The sequence below is a fragment of the Nansenia antarctica genome (genome assembly GCF_963989245.1).
Source record: "Nansenia antarctica genome assembly, chromosome: 10".
NCBI lineage: Eukaryota > Metazoa > Chordata > Actinopteri > Argentiniformes > Microstomatidae > Nansenia > Nansenia antarctica.
Window position 1 is genome coordinate 19148610 of NC_137680.1, and position 23904 is coordinate 19172513.

General features: G+C 47.3%; 1 protein-coding gene across 1 annotated transcript in view; it reads left to right on the forward strand.

The window, feature by feature from the left end:
• The window catches only part of cdkal1 (CDK5 regulatory subunit associated protein 1-like 1), a 341623-nt gene that overhangs the window by 296803 nt on the left and 20916 nt on the right, over window positions 1-23904 (forward strand). The gene's annotated exons all lie outside the window — the stretch shown is intronic.

The following is a 23904-nucleotide window of genomic DNA, read 5'->3' on the forward strand; positions in this document are numbered from 1 at the left end:
GCACGCACACACACACACACACACACACACACACAAGCACGGTATGTCTCTATCTGACAGATCAATAGATGATTTATAACAAACCTGTAAAAGCAGAAAGCCCCCTCCTGTTGGTTGGTGTGTTCTCCCTGCCTGGAGAGCTGCAGTAAAGAACACCTTCATGTTAACTGCTGAACATGGCCCGGGGCCTCTTCCTCCACATCTGTGATGTCATTAATGAGAAATGACCACCGACAGGCACATCCTAGCCCAGCCCAGCGGACGCCCCAGCTGCACAGCCCTGCCTGCCTGCATAGCTCCAGCTCCAGCTCTGCTAACCCTCCACTTATCACAGGAGAACAGAGACAGAGGCTATCACGCCATCAATTCATAATTTAACATCCATGTAACGAGAGACTGATGCACGTTTAGGCACTTGGAATATATTGTAGAAACAGATCAAGTCTAAATTGTAAGTTGTCACTATGTAACAACATGTTAAAGTGGTAGTCCAGCTGGGAGCGCGTCTATGTTCCCACAGCCCTATGTTCCCTCAGTTTAACTCTAACCCACCCTAACCCTACAGAGATTCCTGCCTTTACAGTATGATTACTTAGAAATGTGGGAACATAGGACTGTGGGAACATAGGGCCTAATTTTGATGGGGAAACTAATTCTTTAAAATGTGTGAACATAGGGCTGTGAGAACATAGGGCTGTGGGAACATAGGGCTGAGGGAACATAGGGCTGTGGGAACATAGGGCTGTGGGAACATAGGGCTGTGGGAACATAGGGCTGAGGGAACATAGGGCTGTGGGAACATAGGGCTGAGGGAACATAGGGCTGAGGGAACATAGGGCTGTGAGAACATAGGTCTGTGGGAACATAGGGCTGTGAGAACATAGGGCTGTGGGAACATAGGGCTGAGGGAACATAGGGCTGTGGGAACATAGGGCTGAGGGAACATAGGGCTGTGAGAACATAGGGCTGTGAGAACATAGGGCTGTGAGGACATAGGGCTGTGAGAACATAGGGCTGAGGGAACATAGGGCTGTGGGAACATAGGGCTGAGAGAACATAGGGCTGTGAGAACATAGGGCTGAGGGAACATAGGGCTGAGGGAACATAGGGCTGTGTGAACATAGGGCTGAGGGAACATAGGGCTGTGGGAACATAGGGCTGTGAGAACATAGGGCTGTGAGAACATAGGGCTGTGGGAACATAGGGCTGTGGGAACATAGGTCTGAGGGAACATAGGGCTGTGAGAACATAGGGCTGTGGGAACATAGGGCTGTGGGAACATAGGGCTGTGAGAACATAGGGCTGTGGGAACATAGGGCTGTGGGAACATAGGGCTGTGAGAACATAGGGCTGAGGGAACATAGGGCTGTGGGAACATAGGGCTGAGGGAACATAGGGCTGTGAGAACATAGGGCTGAGGGAACATAGGGCTGTGAGAACATAGGGCTGAGGGAACATAGGGCTGAGGGAACATAGGACTGTGGGAACATAGGGCTGAGGGAACATAGGGCTGTGGGAACATAGGGTTGACCTTGTCCAGCCAACTCTAATTGCTCTGATTTCAGCCACACACAATCCCTAGGTAACCACACACTGCTATGTGATACTATTACTTGTCAAAATCGCCACAATGCAATACGCAACTGCTTTATCTCATGCCTACATTTATCGTAACATTAATGAACACACGATAGGTTATCGCAGAAACAACTACTTCTAGACTTCTGCAAGTTAACCACCCAAAACAAAGTAGGCCAGCTATCACATGACCTCTCTACTCTACCTGCACTGTATGGGAACACAATGTTTGCTAGCTTTATACCTAGCTAACGTTAGCTGGCCAGCTGCACTTTGCAATAATGCCATGCTTCTCTCCTCAAATTGACCATTGATGATGATGATGATGATTGCTAGCTATAAATTTCCAGTAATCCTATCTTTGATGCAGTCTCCTGCTGAAGCACCAATCTATTTCCATTGCTATAATCATATACACAGATGGCAAGTTTCCGATGGGCCTGACTAATCCCTGGAGTAGAAATGTTCCATGTTCCATTACGTCCATGCCTTCCAGTAACTAATGACACTGAGCTAATGATGAGTTGATAACACAATCACAATTTCACTTATTACATGGATATATGCTTCTTTTTAAAGCTGCTTGTGTACGTGCATGACGTTTTTTGCATGTAGTTTACAAGTAGCTAGCGCACCAATTCTAGAAATTAAAGTAAAAAAATTTATATATATATAAATAATAGAAAACCAAAAAAATCCTATATTTTTTCTGGCAGGGATTAGAAAACTGAGATCAACACATTGTTGGCAGATGATGAGCGACAACGATGTGCACTCGACCAAGACTCAGGACAGACCCTTCTACTGTCTGATGAAGCTCAACAGCAATAATATCGATTTTTCATACGTTGGTGATTAATTGTCTTGTCTTGGTCTTGTGTCTTGGTCCATAATGTGAACAAAAAAATTGACTGTATAGAAATGCCAGTTTCAGTAATTACAGTGTGTCTACACAGGTGTGGGGGCAACTTGTAACCACATGTTCAATATCCTTCCAAATATATCCACTCTGTATGTTCCTCATAATCCTGATGGAGTGGAGGATGAGGACGAGAAGTAGAGGACAAACACCCTGTTGCTTTAGGACGGCATGGAGAGCACTCAGGAACGATGTATAGAGAACAGGAGATTGATAGGAGGACCGCTCAAAGAGACAGGGACCAGACATGGCAGTTTGCCAAATACTGTACACACACACACACACACACACACACACACACACACACACACACACACACTCTTTCTTTCCCTGATTGACCTCATTGGATACAGTAGTGACAGTACACTGTGTACATTTAAATATTTATAACATATACATTAGTAATGGCAGGCTACACTGGTGCAGTAAGTCACATTTAGCTTGACGCCAGAGGACTGTCACTGGGCCCAAGAGGGGAACAGGGTTATTTAAGGTTTATACTCCGTCCCAGTATTATCTTCTTTGGACGATTTTGAGAAGTGTCTGTACTCCTGGACTGTGTTCTGTCAATGATTTGTTTTTGGAGGGAAATGGTGAATGACTGGTCTCTATGGTGAATGACCAGTCTCTACCCAATGAAGACCACGATGTCTTTGTGAGTTCAATAGAGTTTAGGTCTCCTGCGTTGAGAACCCTGTGTTTATGGTAATTGCTACTCTGCTCTCAAGGTTTACTTTCAAACATATACAGTTTACACTTGTGGACATAGTGGCTCATATCCATAACAGTATAGATGAACAAGAGACTGTTCAATATTTAGACAGAAGAGAGAAGGAATTTTCTTTCTCTTCTCAATGTAAATCTTGAACATGAGCTTGGAAGTGCACTGTACATTATAACACACACACCACTTATGTGCTCTTATAGACTCTCACCCTATGACTCACACCTCTCACCCTATGACTCTCAAGCCTATGACTCACCAAGAGTCAAGAGTAATTGTATTTCTCACGTTCACAAGACTAAAAGAAAACACATTAAACAACATAGTACAAACAACAAAGTACAAACAAGCATTAAAAACAACAGATTTAGAAGAGGTAAATGTAGTTCATAGTGTTGTATTAAGTGGTCTATTTTTAAAGCGCTAAGAGATGGTGAACCTGATTTAAAAAGGCTGAAAGCACTGAACAGGAAGGTATTTCTGGAGCAGTTGGTCCGAGTTTTCAAGACAACCAACCTTTCAGCCCTGCTGATGGTAAGTTCTGTGTGTGCGTGGGGGGGGGGGGATGGCTGTTGTCAGCTGTGATGCTTTCTGAGTTTCTCAAGCCTTTGCCCTCTGACACACACACTCTACACAACCTCCACATCTGCATCGACGATCCTGGCTGGCTGCCTGGCGACACACTGTGGAGTTTGTTGAGGTTCTTGCTTTGTGAGTCTATATATCCATGCTATAGAGCTGAAGGTTACGACTGACTAAATCACACGCTGGTAGGAAAGATGACACAATGTCTCTGTCGAAACTGAAAGAGTCTTTGTGTTGGCGTTGCAGGCAAGTACATTGAGAGTCCATTCTCTGAGCTGAACCGCGGGGCGGGTGGACTACGTGGTGGCCTTACTAAGTCTGTCAGTAAGTTTGATCCTAATGGCTCTTAAAGCTTCCTACAACAAGACGAGTGTGTTTGTGTCTGTCTCCGACCTCTGTCGCCATTATGCTACGAGCTACAGTACCGTACGATGAAATGATGCCACAAGTTCATAGAAGCACCGATCCCTATCCATTCTGTGCTTGCACTTAGTGGTTACAACTGGTTCTTGACCTGACGTACTCTTCAATAGGCATATTCTAGCCAGCGGGGAATAACGCTTTTATATCGCTCTCTCTTCAAGAGAGAACATACGGTAAGACTTGGTAATAGCAGGAGAAAGCCGCCCCCACCCCTCTCTCTCTCCCTCCACGCCAGTCAGAGTTATTGACAGAAGTGCATCCGTCTGTAGCAGCGCTCACTGGCGTTGTTCACACCAAGGTTCCAGGCCGTAAAGCAACAGCTCCGGTGCTGTCAACGGGAGCGGGTGTCTGCTCCAGCACTATACCTCCATTACAGCTCCTGCGTAGGTGTGAATGGACAGCGAACTGTGGGCAGTAAAACGTGCGCCACCGTCGCCTGAAACACACGATCGGCGGAGTGTTGACATACACAGTAGGATGGGATGAGTTTGAGGTGTTGTGTGCTAGCGAGGGGGGCCGTTGCTATGTGAGTACAGCGTGGATTCTCATCCCCCCAGAGTCACCATGAATCATTAAGGAAGAGTAGGGGAGTTGATGGATTGCTTTCGTCGCGTTCGCTCTGTGTCGCTGTGAAATAAATGACAGGACTTTGACGTCTGACATGATTCGACTTGTATTTGAGATCTGAGACGGTTGATCGTTTATTTACGGCGCTTTTCTCTCAAACCCCCGGCCTTGTGTAAGTTATATGCTGAACAAGGGCCGGAACATTTGTTATCGCATCCTCATTGAACAGTCGTTTACAGAATTCTGCCTTTAAAGCGAAGCAGCGCATGGCAGATTTGGTTGGGGAAAGTGGAATAACCTTCACCTGAGTTTCTCTTTTCATTCGATTGAAAAATTCAAATTCGTTTCTGGGATTTGGGACACTCCGAAAAAATAAATAAAGCTCACTTTGAGAGAAAAAAAAGAAGAAAAAAAAAAACGTGCCTGGAGGCACCTTCTGAAAAGTTTGGGGGTGTTGAAGTTTTAAAGCTGACTGAAGAGGGAGAGGGGAAGATCAAATGGCTAATTGCTACCTTTGGAAGTCCATGTCCTTAGGCGTCCTCCTCCCCTGACACGTCAATAACTAATCAAAAAATGAAAGGGGCCCTCTCGCTGGGCGGGATCCTTGACCCCGCGCTTCCTCCCGCGCTCAGGAGGCTCCAACCATTCTGATATCCCTCCTCTGCTCTCCACAGATTAGAGCGCCGACTGTTTAGCAAGCGTCGGAGGAGCGTCGGACACTGCCCACTTGAGCCTATTAGAGGGCCCTGTTCGGTAATGCTGCTAGGGACCAGCTCCCAGCAAGCCCAGATAAGGCCTTGGCTGTTTAACAGAATTATTCCGGCCCGTGGTGTGTGTTTTTTTCTTTAATATCGAATGTGCATCGGGCAGCGAAATGTCAGTTTCAGATTCACCAATTATTGGAGGATTACGGGATTAAATTAACGAGTTTAGACGCCAGTCTTGCTGTTGCCACAGTAATCTTCTTACTTCAGTCACAGCAGATGACTTGGGCTTTAGGAAGAGGAAAGGAGGGAGAGAGAGAGCGGGGGGGGTGATTATTCCTCCCTCAGAATGGCATCATCTAGTTTGCACAGATCAGGAAATGTCCCCCATGGACCACTGATAGTGTAACGTATGAAATGAAGAGCCCGGCTTCCTTTTAGGAGGGAGGGGCAGTTAGCAGACTGAATGACTGAAGCAGAATAGCAGGCTCTCTCTCTCTCTCTCTCTCTCTCTCTCTCTCTCTCTCTCTCTCTCTCTCTCTCTCTTCACCAGAGCTGTAAGCTTTTTCTTTTATTCCCTAAAGTGAGCTCTGAAGCAGTAAATCCTTTTATCAATATCGTTTCCACTGTGCTGCACCCATCTCTCTCAGATCTGTCCATGTCTCCCCCCTGCCCCCCTAAACCCCACCCCCCCCATGTTCTCTCCCCTGACTAGTCCCACACCGTTTGACCAGTGGCGGGCTGGCTACAGGAGGACTAGGTGATGGGTCTCAGGGCAAGAGAGCTGTCACAAGCTCTCAGGTTTGGGTTTTGGGACAAACGCTGGAACTCGGCCCTTCCTCTACCTTCACCTCCTCCTCCTCCTCCTCTTCCTCCTAGTTTGGCTCCCTCAGACGTATCTGCTGCTGGAAACTGTGTCTTGATGCCCATATCCAAACATATTATTTCACCCCCATCGGAAGTGTTTCTCTCTTCGCCAGTAAGAGAGAGAGACAGGAACTCTGTTGACTTTCTTGAAATCACAACCCTAAAAATAACTAGGCTTCAAGGTCACGGTGAGCTTTCTCAAATATTTGTTGATTGAAAGGCTCTAGCTGTACGCTGTTGTTTCATCGGCCTTAACAACGATTCTATCTCTGGGGGGAAATAATTCCATCGGTCTCTAAAGACCGCGCTCAGTTCTGTAGTCTTGGACTTTTTTTTTACATTTCTAATTCAATCCCCCATCAGCCCAGGGCCTAGTGAAAATTGCTGTTAGTTTTTCCCTTTTTTCCTCTCCTTATGCATAACACAGTGTCTATATAGTAAGTCTTCCCTCTATGCTTTGCTCAACTTTGATCATTGTCTCCCGGCTGTTTCCTCCCGCTATTTGGTAGTATTATAAACTCTATAACACTGCAGCCTATTAAATATACTGATTGGCCTTGAGGTTTTATGAAGGAAACAAAAGGCGTAACGATTCCTTCTCAGGCGTCCGAAATGGATTCTTCTTCTGTGGCGAATGTGTGGTAATATAACAAGCAAACTGTCAGGATTTATGCATGACCCAGGCTAGAGGCTGGCTAGCTGCTGGAATGAACTGCCCGTAGCGTTCTAGCCCATGTTTCTGCAATGAGCCTCCGATGTCTTTGCACTTATTCATTCAACCCTGCCCCCTGCGTTTGTTTGGAGGTAGAGAGACCTTGTGGAGTCTAACCCTTGACCACCATCCCCTCTCTCTCTCTCTCTCTCTCTCTCTCTCTCTCTCTCTCTCGCTGCCTCCCTGCCCAGGCCTGCCCCTGCTTACAGTGGTGTGTCACCCGCTTTCACACATGACTGGACCGTTAAACGGGGCAGCCTGCGTTGTGACAGCCCGGGCAGGGCCGTAAAAGATTAGTCATGTAGATGGCCCCTCAGCGTCCTGCACGGCCAATGACTTTGAGCCACCCTCGGATCCATAATGCCGCGGGGCACCTGTCATGGTGCTTGAGTGACCTCTCCCTGACCTGACCGCCCCATGCCTCTCATTAATGCACTGGGAAAGGCATTTGCATTCGCGGCGTTTGGTTTTAATGTCTAAGCAACAGCACGCCTCAGATAAGAACAGAGCCCAGTCTCTCGGTGTCATCTTCCCTCATGCAGAAACAACATCTACCCCTGAAGGTTGTACTTTTCCAGGAATACAGGATAAACAAATTAAGTCAAAGTAGCCCTCGAGCTCGGGAGTCACTTTAATTTTACCCCCCCTTTCAACCCGGCATGTATCGAGGCGGTCTCGTCAATGTCAAGTGCAATGATGCCGGTGGTCGAAATGTACACATATAACAACAACAACAACAACAACAACAACAACAATCCATTCTGAGAACAAATCCTGCCAAAAGAGAAAAATACATTTACAACCTGTGAGAGCTACCCCAAAGGATATCAAGAACTGCGCTCACACTTTTTGGAGGTGTCGTTTATCCGTTTAATGAAATAAGGTGTCAAATCTGACCTACTTACGGTTAAATGTGTGTTTTACTCATTGCGTCTCGTGCGGCTGCTTGCCTGAGGTTTCACAGAGAATCTTTGGAAGAGAAAAAAAAAAGACTAGTGTGTTGATGGGAAATGTCTCACTGTTGGAGAGTGTCGTGGGATCAGGAGTATAGCAGCTGTGGCTCTGATAGTGTCCGGCTGCACATCCCCAGTGAACAAGGAAAAGATACACCCCCCCCCCCTACTTTGAGCTACACTTGCTACGGTTATCTCTCAGGTTAACTCCCACGGCCCTGACGGAAAAAACTGATATCCGACATTAGGTCACAGCTTCACTAAGCCAACAAATGATGGTGCGGAGTGATGAAAAGGAAGCTTTGAGAGCTGCCTACGTGAAAATACTGGGTCAGGGTCAACCTGCCTAAGGGGCTTATGGGTAAGAGAGTGCGGAGAGGCTAACTCGAACTTATAAAGCATCCTAAAGGCAAGCTAGGAAAACTCTTAACTTTCCTTGACTTTCACCTTGACATCTGGCCTCTGTGAATATATTTAACCCCCCTCCACCCCTTACGCTGGCTTTTGCCACTGATGGGCGCAGGGTCTTGAATTGATGCAGGGTGTGTGGTGTGTGTGTGTGCCTGTTAATGAGTGCGCTCGTTTGGGCCGGTCGCTCTGTGGTCCAATCAAGGGGGCCTCCCGAGCTGCGTTGGACAGACAAAGAGGAGTGTTAGCGCGTGACGGGCCGGGCCCGGCTGGGGTGTGAGGTGGCTGTTGTCCGCCCAGCGCCGTGGGCCCGGCCCCCTCGCCACATCCATCACCTCTAATGAAACCTGCACTCTGCTCTCAGAGCGCGGCCTGCGTGATAGCTCTGTCACTCAGCCATATGCCACCCCCAGGCCTGGCATCTGCTGCCCCGCGCCCCCACGTCATCACACACAGCCCAGCCCTGTCCGAGGGTCCACTCAGGGGCCGGTCTGTGCCCCCTCCCCCCCCAACCCTACCCCACCCCACCCCAGCCTCCAGCCTCATTCCCTGGGCACGGGTTGGGCTGGGGCTGGGCTTGCCTGGGTACAGCAGACGCCCTCATTTCCATGCAGTCTGCAGCGCCTGAGCTTTCCTGTGTTTAAACAGGGAGATATGGAATTAATTTATGCAAAGTCAGTTGAACAAATCCAGGGGAACAGAAAAGAGGCAGATGAATATTCAAATGATGTAAACCCATTTAGGAGGGCTGATTTGCATGTGTGTATTACTCCAAAATCATAACAAGCTTACCCTGCCAACAAACTGCTATCCCCCCCCCCCCCCCCTTCCTAATGACCCTGCTGGCCAATCAGGGTGCAGATCTCCGATAGGCTTGGCGCTGGGCAGGGTTGGGCCTGGGAGGGGAGTGGACTGTGGGCTGGGTTTAGGGTGGCCGAGGGGAGGCACAGTAACACTCCGATTACTGGATGTCTGTGGTGTGATAATGCTGTTATTGTTGTTGTTGTTGTTGTTGTTTACAACTCGTGTGTAATCATATTATTGAAGCAAATTAATGTATTTGTGCAGTAATAAATGACTCAAATCTCTGAGGCGAGGTTCACATACGGCACAATCAATCCAGTCTGAATGTAAGCTGCCTACAGAATGGGTCTGTTTTTCACCTCAAGATTATCAGACAAGCAGGCTTTTCAAGACTAAACTCAAGGTGACCCTACAAATGACTGCATCAGATGACATGATCAGTCAGGAACGTTGAATATTATATTGTATCTCTAATATTTGTTTTCTTATTGCCACTGATTGACATAGTTGTTTCCCATGAATAAATAACACAAAACAGAAATGTGGAGAAATGTGTCATTTGATTGGCTAAAACTACGTTCCAAGCCATGCATTCATCTCTGACAATCACACAAATGAGAAATGGGTGCTGAGTGGTTTAAGGGTTAAAGCGAAAGTCGAAAGTTCAGGATTTTCAATGTTAGACCTCAATTTCCCTCCTACTTAGAGTGTTGTAGGCTCATCCTGTCATGTTATATATGATGTATAATATCTCATTTCTGTCATATTTCCATTCTTGAGCTTTCTTTGGCTGGCTCTGGCCATACCAGTGGACAGAGGATCTGGTCAGACGTGTGCATGTGCAGTCACTCTCCCCAAAAACATATGTTGATAGGTAGGCTAACATATAGATTTACATGTTTACCATGTAACAGATGTTTTTATCCAAAGCGACTTACAATTGGACATTAGCGGGACGATCTCTCTGGAATAACTGAGGGCTAAGTGCCTTACTCAAGGGCACACTAGTGGTGTTCACAGGTGGGATTTGAACTCCTGATGTTCTGTCCTTCACCAGTCCAACTCAGTGTCCACTAGGCCACCACTACCCCCCTTTAGATAGGCTAAAGTGGTCCACAAATGTGAAGCAGCGCATCAAAGTCTCCTTCCTGACGCCTGTGATGTTATGTCATAACCGCACACCATTAGTGGCATTTTATAGCGCCAATCGACTGACAAAACGCTAATTACAGCACAGCTATCAGGTATCAAGTTTCATTGTTTTTGTGTGTAAGAGAGTAAAGAGAGTCAAATTCTTTGGCTTTGGTTCCTGACATTGCAGCACAAGACAATAAGGCAATAGGCATAATTCAAGATTTAAAAAATGACAACAGTACAAGACATAAGTGACAAATAAGACAGGATACAATTAGCAGTACAAATTGTAAACAAAATAGATAGTTCAAGTAGTAAAGTGGCTATGAGCTTAAGGTTTATGTAGTCCGTATACATGGGGTGTGCTTGGGGATGATAGTCAATTGTCTTCAGTAGGCTTGTGTATGAGCCTGATGGCCTGGGGGAAGTAGCTGTTGGTTAGCCTCTGAGTTTTGGCCCTGAGGCTCCAGAAGAGGCTTTGCCTTTTGGACGGCATCGGTTCAAACAGACTGTGGTTTGGGTGGCTGGGATCTTTGATGATCCTCCGGGCTTTGCTGACACACCGTTTGTTGTATATACCCTGGATGGAGGGAAGCTCACATCCACTGATGCGCTCAGCTGTCCTCTGTAGCGCTTTGCGGTTGAGGGTCACCCAGTCAGAATGCTCCCACTTGTGCCACTGTCGAAGGCCCGCAGGAACTTGGACCCCATGCCAAACTTCTTCAGCTGCCTGAGGTGAAAGAGGCGCTTCTGTGCCTTTTTTTCGCCACCTGTTCTGTATGCTCGTCCCAGGAATATGTAGAGCAATTAAATCATTCGGCTTCGTCATCTTCATGGGTAATTCCACTAATACTAATACTCCACTAAATACACTAATATTTTCAATCTTGTTGGAGCAAAGCTAGTTGTTTAGCTCAAGGGTACACCTCTATCTAATCTTGGAAAATGTTACTCGCCTACAATAACCATGGCGACCGTTAACGGTAAGTAAGGTCACAAGTGACCGGTGAAGTGATTTTGATCTAAAATCGATCAAATCCAGTGTTCTCCACACCCTCCGACACCTTGGAGTTATGCGGTGTTAATACAACATGTAATTATAGTGGTTTGCTCTCTACTTCAGCTACACTTGAAGCACGCTTTGTGATGGCTGTCAGCCTGACAATAGAATTCGTTTTATAAACACATTAGCACACTCCAGGGTGTGCATTAACAGCCTCTCTTCCGTCCGTAAGCACATTTGGCCGCGGGGTCACGCCGTGGGGGGAAGTTATCGGTTAATGCACTCCTCTGTCATGTGTTAATGCTTACATATCTTACAGGTACCCCTATTAGTATGTAGAGATCAACCTTTGTTGTTTTGCTCCACACAATCACCTCAGGTTTGACGGACGGCAAGCGTTCGAATTCTAAAATCGACTTCTTTCACCATAACAAACCCCTTAACGACGGTGTACTACTGGCTAGGTGTCGGGAGGTTCAGCTGTCTCAAAGTCACACGCCATTATATATTCTCTTTACTTTACTCCTCTCAGGGCCCCAGTCATCTCAGAGTGTGCGCGTCTGATGAATTCCCTGTTATTTTGTCCTATATATGATGAGAGGTAGCACTATCAGCTAGCGGTGGAAGTGACTGATGGCTAGTAAACAGCCACTTGTGGAGCTGCTGCTGCTGTCATTCCGGCCCCCGGTGTAACGCATGGAGCGTTTGAAGCCGCACCGCCGGCCCTGTGTGGGGAGAGAGAGTGGGAGAGAGAGGGAGTGGGAAAAGGCTTGCCTAGTTTTCTGTATTGTGTTTTTTTGTTCGGTGACAAAGTGAATGTGTCATGGCGGTGACTGAGCGCCCTGTCAGTGTATGTCCCAGGTCTGGAGCGATGATGTCCTCCGAGCGAGGCTGGTGGAGAGATGAATCGCTTATTCACAGTCTGGGTCGTGGAGGGAGAGAGGGAGGGAGGAAGGGAGGGAGAGGGAGGGAGGGAGGGGACTGAGTGTGCAGTCATTCTAGGGGGAAACATGTTCCCTCTCTGCCTCTGCGAGTCACTGAAGTGTGATTAAGTTCCCCTGGCGGAGGGGTGGAGAGAGGAGGAGAGGAAGGCCGGCGAGGAGAGGAGGAGGAGGGAGAGAGAGGTCCGCTCTCGTGGGGGAGATGTACTCAGCACTGTCTGGAGAGTTATAGAGCCCCAGACTCCACCTCCACACATCCTGGGCCGCCAAGCCACTGGCTCTCGCTGTCAGTGCCTCCTTTCCCTCAGCAGCGACGGGATTGGTCAGGAGCCTTCGGGAGGGGAAGTCTCCTGCTATTCTGGGACAAGATGTACGAGCCCTGTCTGGCACCCTCAAATATACAAACAGGAAACAGGAAGGGTAGTGAGAGTAGTCGTTATTTCCCATGACAGCCTCTGAACTTTTGAACAGTGTATCATGTGTGGTCAACAGAAAGCCCAGCGGAGGCTGGTGGAGGTAGGAGTCAGAGGACCCGGCCTGCTGTTACATAGATAGTACACACGTTCTACTGAACAGCGTGACTCTTTAACTCAATTGCAGTGGTTGTGGAATGATTCATGGCTAATCTTAGTCTTTTTTTTTATGTTGTTAGGTTAATAATAATAGGAATAACTTGGATTTATATAGCGGCTTTCATCAAAACCAAGGACGCTTTCCAATTCTGTAATGTTGATGACCACTGCTGTTTCCGACGCAGCGGTCGTATGCTTGCCACTCAAAGCCTGACTGTTTGTGATTGCGCCGTTTCCTTTTGATTCTGGGTAATTAAGTGACAAGGCTGAGGCACGTCCGATTTGAGAGTCAGTCGGTTTTGATTTGCAGCCGAAAAAACCAATCAGAGATTCAAGTGGTAATATTCCTTATAGAAATGTTGCCCATTGAAATGCCTCAAACCAAAGCCAACGTGAATAATTCTGATTGGGAGGATTTCTGACTCGGATTTAGAAATTCAAATGAGCCCCCCAGTCATTCAGCCGAGTGAAAGAGTGAGGGGGGGGGGGGGGGGGGGAAAGGACATATTAGCATGTTCATTTCCATCATAGATTGGTTATCTGAATTGGTTTCCCTATTTCTTTATCCTGCTGTGAAGCATGGGGCACACTTTTCAGGAAGAGAAATTGAGGAAACAAACAAACGTCTCTTACCGATGCAAAAAACAAGTTGAGTAAAGCTGACAAGTGAGCTGGGCTGGGTCTGTGTCAGCGTTTTCGGCCTCTCCTCTGATCCCAGTGGACTGGTGGGAGCCCTGGGCCCTGGGGAGGGGACGGCAGGGTCGGGGCCCCTCTGCCCTTCTGCCACAGCAGAACACAACACTACCTGACTGGTCTTGTCAGGGCACTCCGCCACAGCGCACAAACTGGCCCCCTCAGCAGCTCTATGGCGACCGCAGGCCAGATTACCATCAACTTTCCACTAATCACAAATTGCCAAGCCTGCTAGGACGGTGGCGGAGAGAAGCCCCGCGGGGGTCCCCAGCCGAGAGCCCCCACTGACAAGGAAAAGAGCGGCTATCAGCGCGAGGCATGGGCACGCTGGGAATTAACGCTCCCTGACAATTTAGCAGGAAAAAAAGACGAGCCCACGAGAGTGCATGCACAGCACTCGCAATCACAGGGATAAGGAGGTTTCTATATATACTGTATATATATATTTATTTATTTTTTCAGACTTTCAGTCACTGTCCTCTGCTCTGAAGTGTTCCCTATCCTCCTATCGTCCCTGGAATAATTTCCCCAACAAATGTTATTTATTTGCCCCTTGCCCATTCCGTTCTATCATCTGGAGAACTCTGCTAATGTGAAGTGTCTCTGTGTGGATAAGTAACAGCGGTTTCTCAGGGACTTGGAAATTCTGTGGAAAGCACCAATCACAAACAACAACAACAACAACAACAACAACAGCAGCAGCAGCAGCAGTGACTTGTGGGAAGAGGAGAGCAGGCAGGAAGAACAAACACTTCTTTCCTCCCTTTGCCTCGTGCTGAATACACCCCCACGTTACACTTAGACAGGATGTGCTCACACGTCGCCATGTGCACAGCAGGAAGTGATACCGTTGAAGGGCGCCGCCCTTGACATTGACTGACATGACGCTGGAAACGCTGGTGTTCTGTTTTGATATTTTTCCACTGACAGAAACGTGCCAAAAAAACAAGTCATACTAGCTTCCATTTTCTTTCTACATATCGCAATTAGTACCTGACATATTCTGACGATGTCAGACGATGTGTCTTTTTTTCCATTTCATTATTATTCTACTGTCGCCTACTACTGTAGCCTTCCAGTCGTAATTCCAGTGCCCCGCCACACATGGACTTGAACTATTATCATTGATGTATATGGACTGGGGCTGTGGTGCGGCCTCCATGCCCATAGGGAACAGACAATCAGTACACAGCTGAGCTCTGATTGATGAAGCAATCAAACAGCACGGAGAGCTTCATCACCATCGGACACACAGTCACTAACAAGCACCTCACACAGCAAATAAATCACCGGAGCAGAGGTGGGGACTGGCGCTCCTCAATAGAGCAGCCATCACAGGGAGGCATCCGGGAATGGAGACAAGCCACCGAGCACACACCTCTTGTTGAGGAACTGCCTTTGAGTGTTTCCAATTCCTTTCCTCCATCGCTCTTCTCTCCCTGGTGTTTGGCTCACGTCCTTGCCGATGCCTGTGTGGGTTTGAAGGGGGGTTCGAGGTCTCAGCGAAATTGACTGATGTTTTCGAAGCGTCCGCTGTGTTTTCTGTCACACCCCCCCGCCCCCCGCCCGCCGCCCCACCCCCCCCCCACCCCCCGCCCCCCGCCCCTGCCCTGATGTAATTCTACGTAGCAGCTGTAACAATACAAACTGCCTGTAGGCCCTGTGTGGAAGCTGATGGCTTCTGTATTGTGTTTCTCAGTGACAAACTGGATTTGTCATTCTGGTGACTGAGTACTGTGTCATTTATGTCATCTCACTGAAATTGATGAAGCACTAGAATGCAGGGCGCGGGGGGGGGGGGGGGGGGGGGGTAGTGCGGCGGATTGTCACAAACCATTATAATTTACAACCGAACCCCCCAAAAGATGGAAAATGGGCAAAAATCGAATTAAGTTCATGTAATAAGATTTTCGCCTCTCTCACTTTTGTGTCCCCTGACGAAACAACACTCCGCAGTAGTCCTCACCTTGGGTTTTCCCGCTGTCATTTTAACACCGTCTCCATGTAGTTGAACGTGGGGGCGGGGCTGACAAATGTAGCCTATGTTGTGTACCCCCAATGTTTTTTTTTCATAAAGTCTGGTCACGGAAATGATTTCAAACACGCATCCAAACGGAAGGCAGCTGCATGTCAACTCGAGTCAATGGCATTCATCAGCGCTGATAATAGTCTTCATCATCATAATTTGCGTTGGCTGCGCGAGAGGCCGGTTCTGACTAGAGGGGGCGAGTAATTGTAAATAATTAAAGTGATTGTGTTTTTCCACCCGCCCAGGGCAGAAGACTGGGGTGGAGGTTCAGTAGGGGTGGAGGGGGTGAGGGAGGTGAGGGATGGGGGGCGGGGGGGCAGGGGGGGGGGGGGGGGCACCGGGGTGCTATCGATGCAGGTGCAGAACGGCACGCAGACCGCAAACCACCACTCCTCGCTCCACAAGCCACCGTCCGGAGCACCAGAGAGGGGGAACGACAGAACGAACAAGAGGAGAAAGAGAGAGAGAGAGAGAGAGAGAAAAAAAGAGATATAAAGAGCCAAGAAAGCATTAGTGATCTGGCAGGGCCTCAAGCTGCACACACACACTGGCCTGCCAACGCTCTATTCATGGGGGGACTCGATAATTGTTATTCAGCTGTCCTTAATGAGATGCGCTGCCCAGTGGTGAGAGACCGAAGCGCTCCCACTCTTTTGTTATGCTAATTAGGCACCATTAGAGCCCGTCTGTATTTCTGTTCCATCTAATCTCCCCCCCCCCCCCCCCCCCCCGGAACGTGGCTGAGGGGAAGCAGTGCAGATATTGTGCCCTGGCTCCCCTACACCCCCCCCACCACCACCACCTCCACCACCACCACCACCACTACCACCCCAAACCTAAACCCCGCTGTTACACAACCACAGTGGACAAGCTTTGTTAGAGAGGCGTGGGGGTAACCCCCCCCCCCCCCACCCTCCCCGAAACAGTTTAGTTTGTTTCTTTTGTTGTTGTTGTTGTTGTTGTTGTTTCTATGTAAGTGGAGATTCTGGACCCCCCCCCCCCCCACACACACACACACACACACACCTTTGGCCTTGAGGAGAGAGCTACATGGGAGCGTTATATAATCCTAGGACAAGGCCTTACTCAGCCCTGTCTGGCCTAATCAGAGAAAGTCGGGTGATTCTATAATACCGTCTAATCACTCTCATCCTCTCTCCTACAATAATCAAGCAGTCAGCAATTTTCCAATATCCTGCAAGTCTGGAGTTTCTTAAATATGTTTACACAAACAAGTCTCACAAGTCCTTGCTATATAACTGAGACTTTATCCATGATATGTTATGGCAGAAGATATTTTTTATTTTTTTATAGATTCAAATGAAGTGTTTTTCTCCTGAACATGTTGTGTTTCATATTTAATATGATACTAAACTGAAGTGTGCTATGTACCTTTGAGTAAGCTGTTGCTTCTTTAATTAGTCTATTACCATTTATATCTTCGTTTTTTTTCCCCTCCAATGTTGCGAATTTGTCCAACATTTTAACACTTTTTTCCTCCCCTCATTAACGGTTGTCTTAATGGTTGTCATGGTAACAGATATGGCATGGCTGCTCGACAGAAACGTGCTCTGCATACTATCTTTGATTTCCCAGTGATCTGCATCAAGGGGCTACGCTGTGCCTCTCTAACCCCTGGAAAGGTCACATTTGGACAGCGTAGGTGTCCACCCCCCCCCCCCCCCCCCATCATGATCATGACATCCACGGGAGATCACAGTCTTCAAGTCCCCCACCCCCCTCCCCCCAGACTACACAGCCACCACTCCTGTGTGTGAACAAAACCCTTCTGGCCCAGCCTGGGACCTCGAACATGTGTAATTCTGTTGTTGTTGTTGTTGTTGTTGTTGTCAAGCCTGTTTGAGAAAGTGGGAACGGGACTTATAGCAGAGGACCTGCTGTGCCCCTGCCAAAGTCTACTTGTCGCTGTAGTGAGGCTGACTTGAATTCCAGCCATGGGCCACTTTGATAGACAGACGACTGGCCTGGTAGAGGGGGGGGGGCAGCCACACTGGAGTCCCCGGCCAAGAGAGCACTGTATCATTATTATAGCTAGCAGCAGACGCACGCTCAGGTGTTTGGACAGGTCTTGTTCCTCCTAAGGCCTCCTCCTCTCAGCCCTTAAGTCCACCCAACCTGCCGGTGTCACGGTTGGCTTTGGTTTGCGGCCTATCGCCAAGCAACTAACCGTCTAGCGTTTTTCTAACAACAGTAATCTACTACATGCTCTTTTTTTGGTGCTCTTGAACGAGTGGCAACAGTAGTGGATCGTGAACACTGGTCCGCTTTTTTGGGGAGTCTGTTTTACACCCGTGGATAACGAGAGTAATTGAATGGGGTCTGGTGGTGCACCAGGGAGTCTGAATGCAGACGGTGTTGGAGACACACTGGTGCTTTGTAAGGGCAGGTTGGTTGCTGAGGAGCTTGACAGAGAGAGGAATGTCCTTGTGAGGGTGTTAAGGAGCGGCGTTGCGTGCCAGAGAGGGCCTGACGCTGCTAGGCCTTGTTAAAGGGACAGGCTCAGGGGTCACACACTCACCTTTGGCCTTGGGCTCATTGTCCCTGGCAATTACATGCGTCAAGTCACCCATCTAGCGCACGCTATATTACCAAATGGTCTCCCCCCCCCCCGTGCACAACATGCATTAAAGTCCCATTTGAAAGGGTTAGGGACTTTGACTTATGTCAGGGTAGATTTATCCTAAGATTTTTTTCTTTCTTTCTTTCTTTCTTTCTTTCCTCTCTTAGTGTGCACCATTTACCTATAGCCATTGAGAGATTTTACTTTGCTGGTGAATCACTTTTTTTGGAGGGTTATAGTATGTATTTTGTAAGTCTCTAAGTGTAATAATGATAATGACAAAAAATGTACCATTTAGCAGATGCATTTAATCCAAAGTGACTTACAATTACAACAGAGTTGACTTCAACAAAGAAAACGCTTTCACCTAAAACAACCCCTTCCTGAAGTCCACGACTCTCTATTTTGTTTTGGCCTTTTGAGGAACAGCGACAGGGGAGCCTCAGCCTCCTCTTTCAAGCGTGCTTTTGAAAAAGAGAACTCCGAGATCACAGATTCACATTTTAGCCCCGAAATTGTTCTTTTGGTGATTGTTTATGTGCAGTTCAGCAGAGATCTGCTGGTGTTTACAGTGGGCTTTAAGTTTGTGCACACAACTTCATTTATTTATGTTGAAGCGCTTAAGAGCTTGGCTCGCCTGGCGGGCTGGCTGGTAAACAGGCGTGAATAACACGTCTTAGTTTATAATTGTGCTGCCCCTCGCTGTGTTGGATCTCCACGCCACGGCGCAGTAAAAAGACAAGGTGCTCCGGCGCCTCCGGAGATGGGGCTATTCCTGAAAGGGCTGGAGCCAAAATGGATGTGAAAAAGGGTAAGCTTCGCATTAGTTTGAAGGCACATCAGAAGCCGGTACCCAGGCGTAATTGCAGGGGGTGTTAGCAGCTCAACACTGTGGTAATGACTCCTACGGTTGGCAAAAGATTCTTCTTTAAAAAAAAAAAAAAAAAATGGTTCGAGAAACTACAACAGGAACAAGTCCCTTTCAAGAAGCCATTAAATGATGATGAACACAGGCGACCACTGCGGTTGTTATTACCCGAGACGCTCCACTGAGGATCCGCTTTATCATACGGATTAATTATCAATTAAACACATTATCCCAGAGATCTGCTGGAGATACGTGGTTCCTGTCATGTGAATGAAAGCTCTTTCGCTCCTGTGACAGTGAGTAAACACACACAGGGTCTCTATGATCGAGCACATTGGGTCGGTCCAGGAGGAATATGTGCCTGCCTGCTGATAAGACGTCTACATGGAGAGTCTGGTGCATTCCAAAAAAGGAGGAGAGATTTATATTTTTCCTTGTAAACCTTGTCATGTGTATGATCTGAATATTCCATGATTCTCTCTCCGTCTCATCTGCAAAGCACAGGAGATTAGTGGGATGTTTGTACTGGACCCATGTCATTATTATTTCTCCATTGATTCAAATCCAAAGGGCTTCTGATATGTTTTCCCTCACAATGCTGTAAGCAGAGGGCTTCTCCGACAAATAACCCTCTTGGCAAACCCAGTCCTGTCATATACCTCCACACAATTAGATTGGCCTGTTATCAGGATCAGGATCAGTCCATTGAGTAATCCCACATCATTATTTCCATGGGATTGTTTATGTCGTAATCCACCAACCTGGATTACAGTCAATTAAAAAAAACGGAATATATTTCATCTGATCTGAAGCCAAATAAGGGAAGCATTTCACGCTAGCAAACACACTCTGGCAAGATGTCGGACAATGAGCCTTCTTCTAAACCACATTATCCCCACCACCGCACCCCCCCCCTTTGAACCGTGTGTCCTCCTACAAGCTTTTACAATCACTTCGGATGTATGTCTCAACACGGCGACAGGTTTCCTCTGTAAAAAAAAAACGCTGTGGAAGATAGACTTTCCTTTTTTCCTTTTCTCTTCTTGAGCCTCACGTCTTCTGGCTGCTGGATGAATGCGTGATGGGGCATGAGCTCTGGGGCTTGGACCATATACGTCTGACTCCTCCAAACTCAACGCAGTCGGAGCCAAAGGCGGAAACATAAAGAGTTTTTTTCCCAAGCGGCTCCCTCCAGCCAGCTCCGTCAGATGTCTCTGAGTGTGCCTTTTGTTGTCGAGTCCATATTTCTCCTCACACGGAGGTGGTACCACACTCTGCACCTGCACAGGCATGCTGACTTTATTTGAAAAGACCAAATAAATCAGTTTCTTAGCGAGGTTTGAAAGCGAATAGAACGTGTGCTTTGAACATTAAACATCGCATTGAGGTTTTTTTGGGTTCTTGGAGTTAAAACAGTTATGTCTGGAGGACTGGGTGTTGGTCTCATGCTGCCATGTGTCCTTGCCTGGGTCACCATTGAGAATGTGTGTACAGTTAGGGAAAAGACTTTCTTGCATTACTGGAAGAACAGAATGTTCCACACATTCAAAGAGATTCAGAGTAAATGGGGGGGGGAGGAACAAGTGAATGCATCCAGGTGAGAAAGCTCAGGAGTTTTTACTTTTCGAGGTAGAGATGAGTTTCTCCTCTTGGTTGTATCCAGTACCAGTCATTAACAACCGTTACCTGCTGTCCTGCGGCTCACACTCTCTGACTGGTTGAAGGAACCTGCGTGGTCAACGTTCCCTCATGTAGAACTGCAACACCAATAACAGGATTCAGAATATGTGTATTTTTCAAGGTTACAGGTTTCATAGCAAAGCCACAGCTACAGTCGGTTTAACAGTGGGGCTCAACTACCTCTTTCAAATTAATACAAAACACACGCACACACACTCAAACAAACACACACACCTTCAGCTATGCTTAAATGTTTCATTTCATTTGCAGTAGTTGGTGGGGGGGTTTTCAACCTGTGCCTGTGCCTGAAGGCAACAATGCGAACTTGACATAAGGCACATATCGATGCAGGAAGAGTGTACAATAGTTTGTTTGCCTGAGTTGTCGAGGGTTGTTTGGTATCATGTTTATGGTCGAAAGATTCTATTGCAAGAAACAAGAAGATACAGTTATCCATATTTCATATGTGCAGTGTTAGTGTTGTGAACTAGTTGGCAGAAAGCATTATTTATAGTTTTCATTATTAATATTTCACTTGTGTAAAGGAGCTAGGCACTCTCTGAAACCAGTAACAATCGAAACTTTTTCTGTCTTTAAGATGTTTGAAGGTTATTTGTGCGTGTATCTAATCATTATCAAAGCTGTAATCAGGTTACATGCACACAAGCGAATACAGACTTAATCTTGAGAGCAGGTTTTATAACTCCTCTGACATTGCTTTCCAATTCAGCAAGGTTTACTGATGTGATTTTGTAATTATTAGATCTGTATGGTGAATGCCTTCATCCTCTCTCCTCTCATTCAAAGCGAACTGTAGTCAATCAGCCGAAAGGTTATTTTCATTGGTATACTTTGTTGCGGATTTTCAGATATTCACTTTAGTTGGAGTAGGTTTAGCTTACCTTCCATAAAGATGTATCTATGCATACCGTTCACTCCATTCGAAACTCGAGTGGTCGGACACCGTGAAATGTGTATTGATTTATCCATTTATCGTAACAACTTCAGAGGTGTCAGACAGATTTATAACTGAATAACGTCAACGCAAACAGCTGAAAACACCCTCGAAACATCCCCCACCCCTGCTGCTGTTGACAGTCATTCAGAGATAGCAGCAGAGCATGGGGGGTTTTGGGCGAGTGTACACGTTGGACCTCCGGTGTCGAGATAAAACTCTCGAATCACTCGGGCCACATTGGTGTGAGGTCATGGGAAGAGGATACCTCGGGTCAGGTGTCTCCGTATCACACTGGCCCTCTTCATTGAGACCATGCTCTTAGCTTTGGACAGAAACCCAACTAAGGGCATAAGTCACTTCCTATTATACAAAAAAAAAAAAAAAAGAACATAATCCAAACAATGTGGGTTTTAAACTTCTGAGGCTCTCGGGTGGAAAAAAGGTGAAACGAGCATAGCTCGACAAAAGCAGCTTAGTTCCACCGCGTTAGAGCACGACCGAGCGCGGGGCACACTCTGCCGTGTGACTATTAACCTTTGACCCCCCCACCGGCACTCTATACGCTAATACCGGTGGGGCTGCCGTGCTAGGGCCTGCACACCCCACTGATGCCAAGTCCCTCTGAATGCTGGGATACCCACTGAGGGGTCAAGTCCTTTAGACTGGGAGGGAGGCAGGGGCTTGACTGTGTGGAAGGTTCCAGCAACACTGGTGGGGGGGGAGTAGTAGCAGTGGAGTGTGTCCTCTTGGCTGGTGAGATCGTGCTCGCTATTTTGTTGTTGTTCATGTTTTATTGTGTTTGAGGCAGCGGTTGAGGTACCTCTGGGGCCATATGTAGCCTGTCCCGTACGCTGTTATGTCAGAGAGGGGTTTTTGACACGGGCGCAGAGGCGGCCCCCTTTTACGTGTTCTCTTTTGTGTCTCGGTGCATTTTGGGGCTGGGCAACGGGGAGGAGCGGCCATGTTTTAATAAGCCATGGAACCAGGGGAGTCACAAAGAGAGAACGCCTGCCACCGAGATGCAAAAGGCTCCTCTTCTCTCTCTCCTCTTGTTCTTCAAGTTGCCTTTTCATCTGTCTCTCGCCAAGCTCTGATGGGGGATGGGGGGCGGGGGGGATGAGGGTTTGGGGTGGGGGGGGGGGGGGGGGGGGGTTCCAAAACAACAAGCCTCTTTCACAGGGCAAAGAGGCTCAGCAATGCACATTTAGTTTGCTGTCATCTCAAAAGGCCAGCTGCTACCTCTCTTCTCTAAATAAAGTGAAAGCAATTTGGATATCAGAAAACCTCTCTCCCCATCAGAGAATTAGGTCTCTTTCCTTTGGAACACTGGAGCATGGAGGCCCTTATGGACAATGGACATGCGTATTTGAAGTCTCGAGCCTGGATGTGGGGTGTGTGTGTTGTGTGTGTGTTGTGTGTGTGTGTGTGTGGAGGGGGGGGGGTTCTGTGTGTGTGTGTGTGTGTGTGTGTCTTTATCTCTGCTGCACCTTTTCATCCGTTCCACATGACAGAGAGACAAAGCATTCTGAGTGGCTTTAAAAGTTGACGCCAAAGCTCTGCACTTTGTGCCAGCAGCACATTTGAAGACTCTGATTGATCCCATGTCCGACAGTGGCTACTTCCTTCTACGCCGTAGAACTGAACTGAATACAGTTGATCGGCGTTCTGAGATGAGGAGGACAGATGAGTAGAACATACAGTTAACCTTCCTGTGTAGAAAGTGTGTAAGGGTCAGTTCAGTTTAGTCTGCAAATATTGTTTTGTTGTTCTGCCAAGTACATACATCTAAGCATTTTTTCGGGGGTTGCATGTTTTTTTTGTTGTTTTTTTATCCAGGACATTGTGTAACCTAATGTGTTCAGATTGAAAGGTCTCATTGCTGGATGTGTACTCTATATGGGATGTAGGTGTCACATTATGTGAAAGCTGAATAATGGCATACTATGTAAGTGTGTTTTAAAAGCAATGTCATCCTTACATTAAGGATTCAATGTTAATGAATAGTTGTCATTCATGAAGTGCCATAATTGGCACTGCGAGATACAGTGCATCTTCATAGTTATACTCCTTTCAAAGGGATCCCAGGTTTCTAAGTGTGAAAAATATTGTACTCTTATGTGAGATCTAAAGAAGGGTGTGTAATTTTAAAAAAAATAATAATGTAGAGAACAACACTGTTCTCACTCCGACATGGTCTCTCC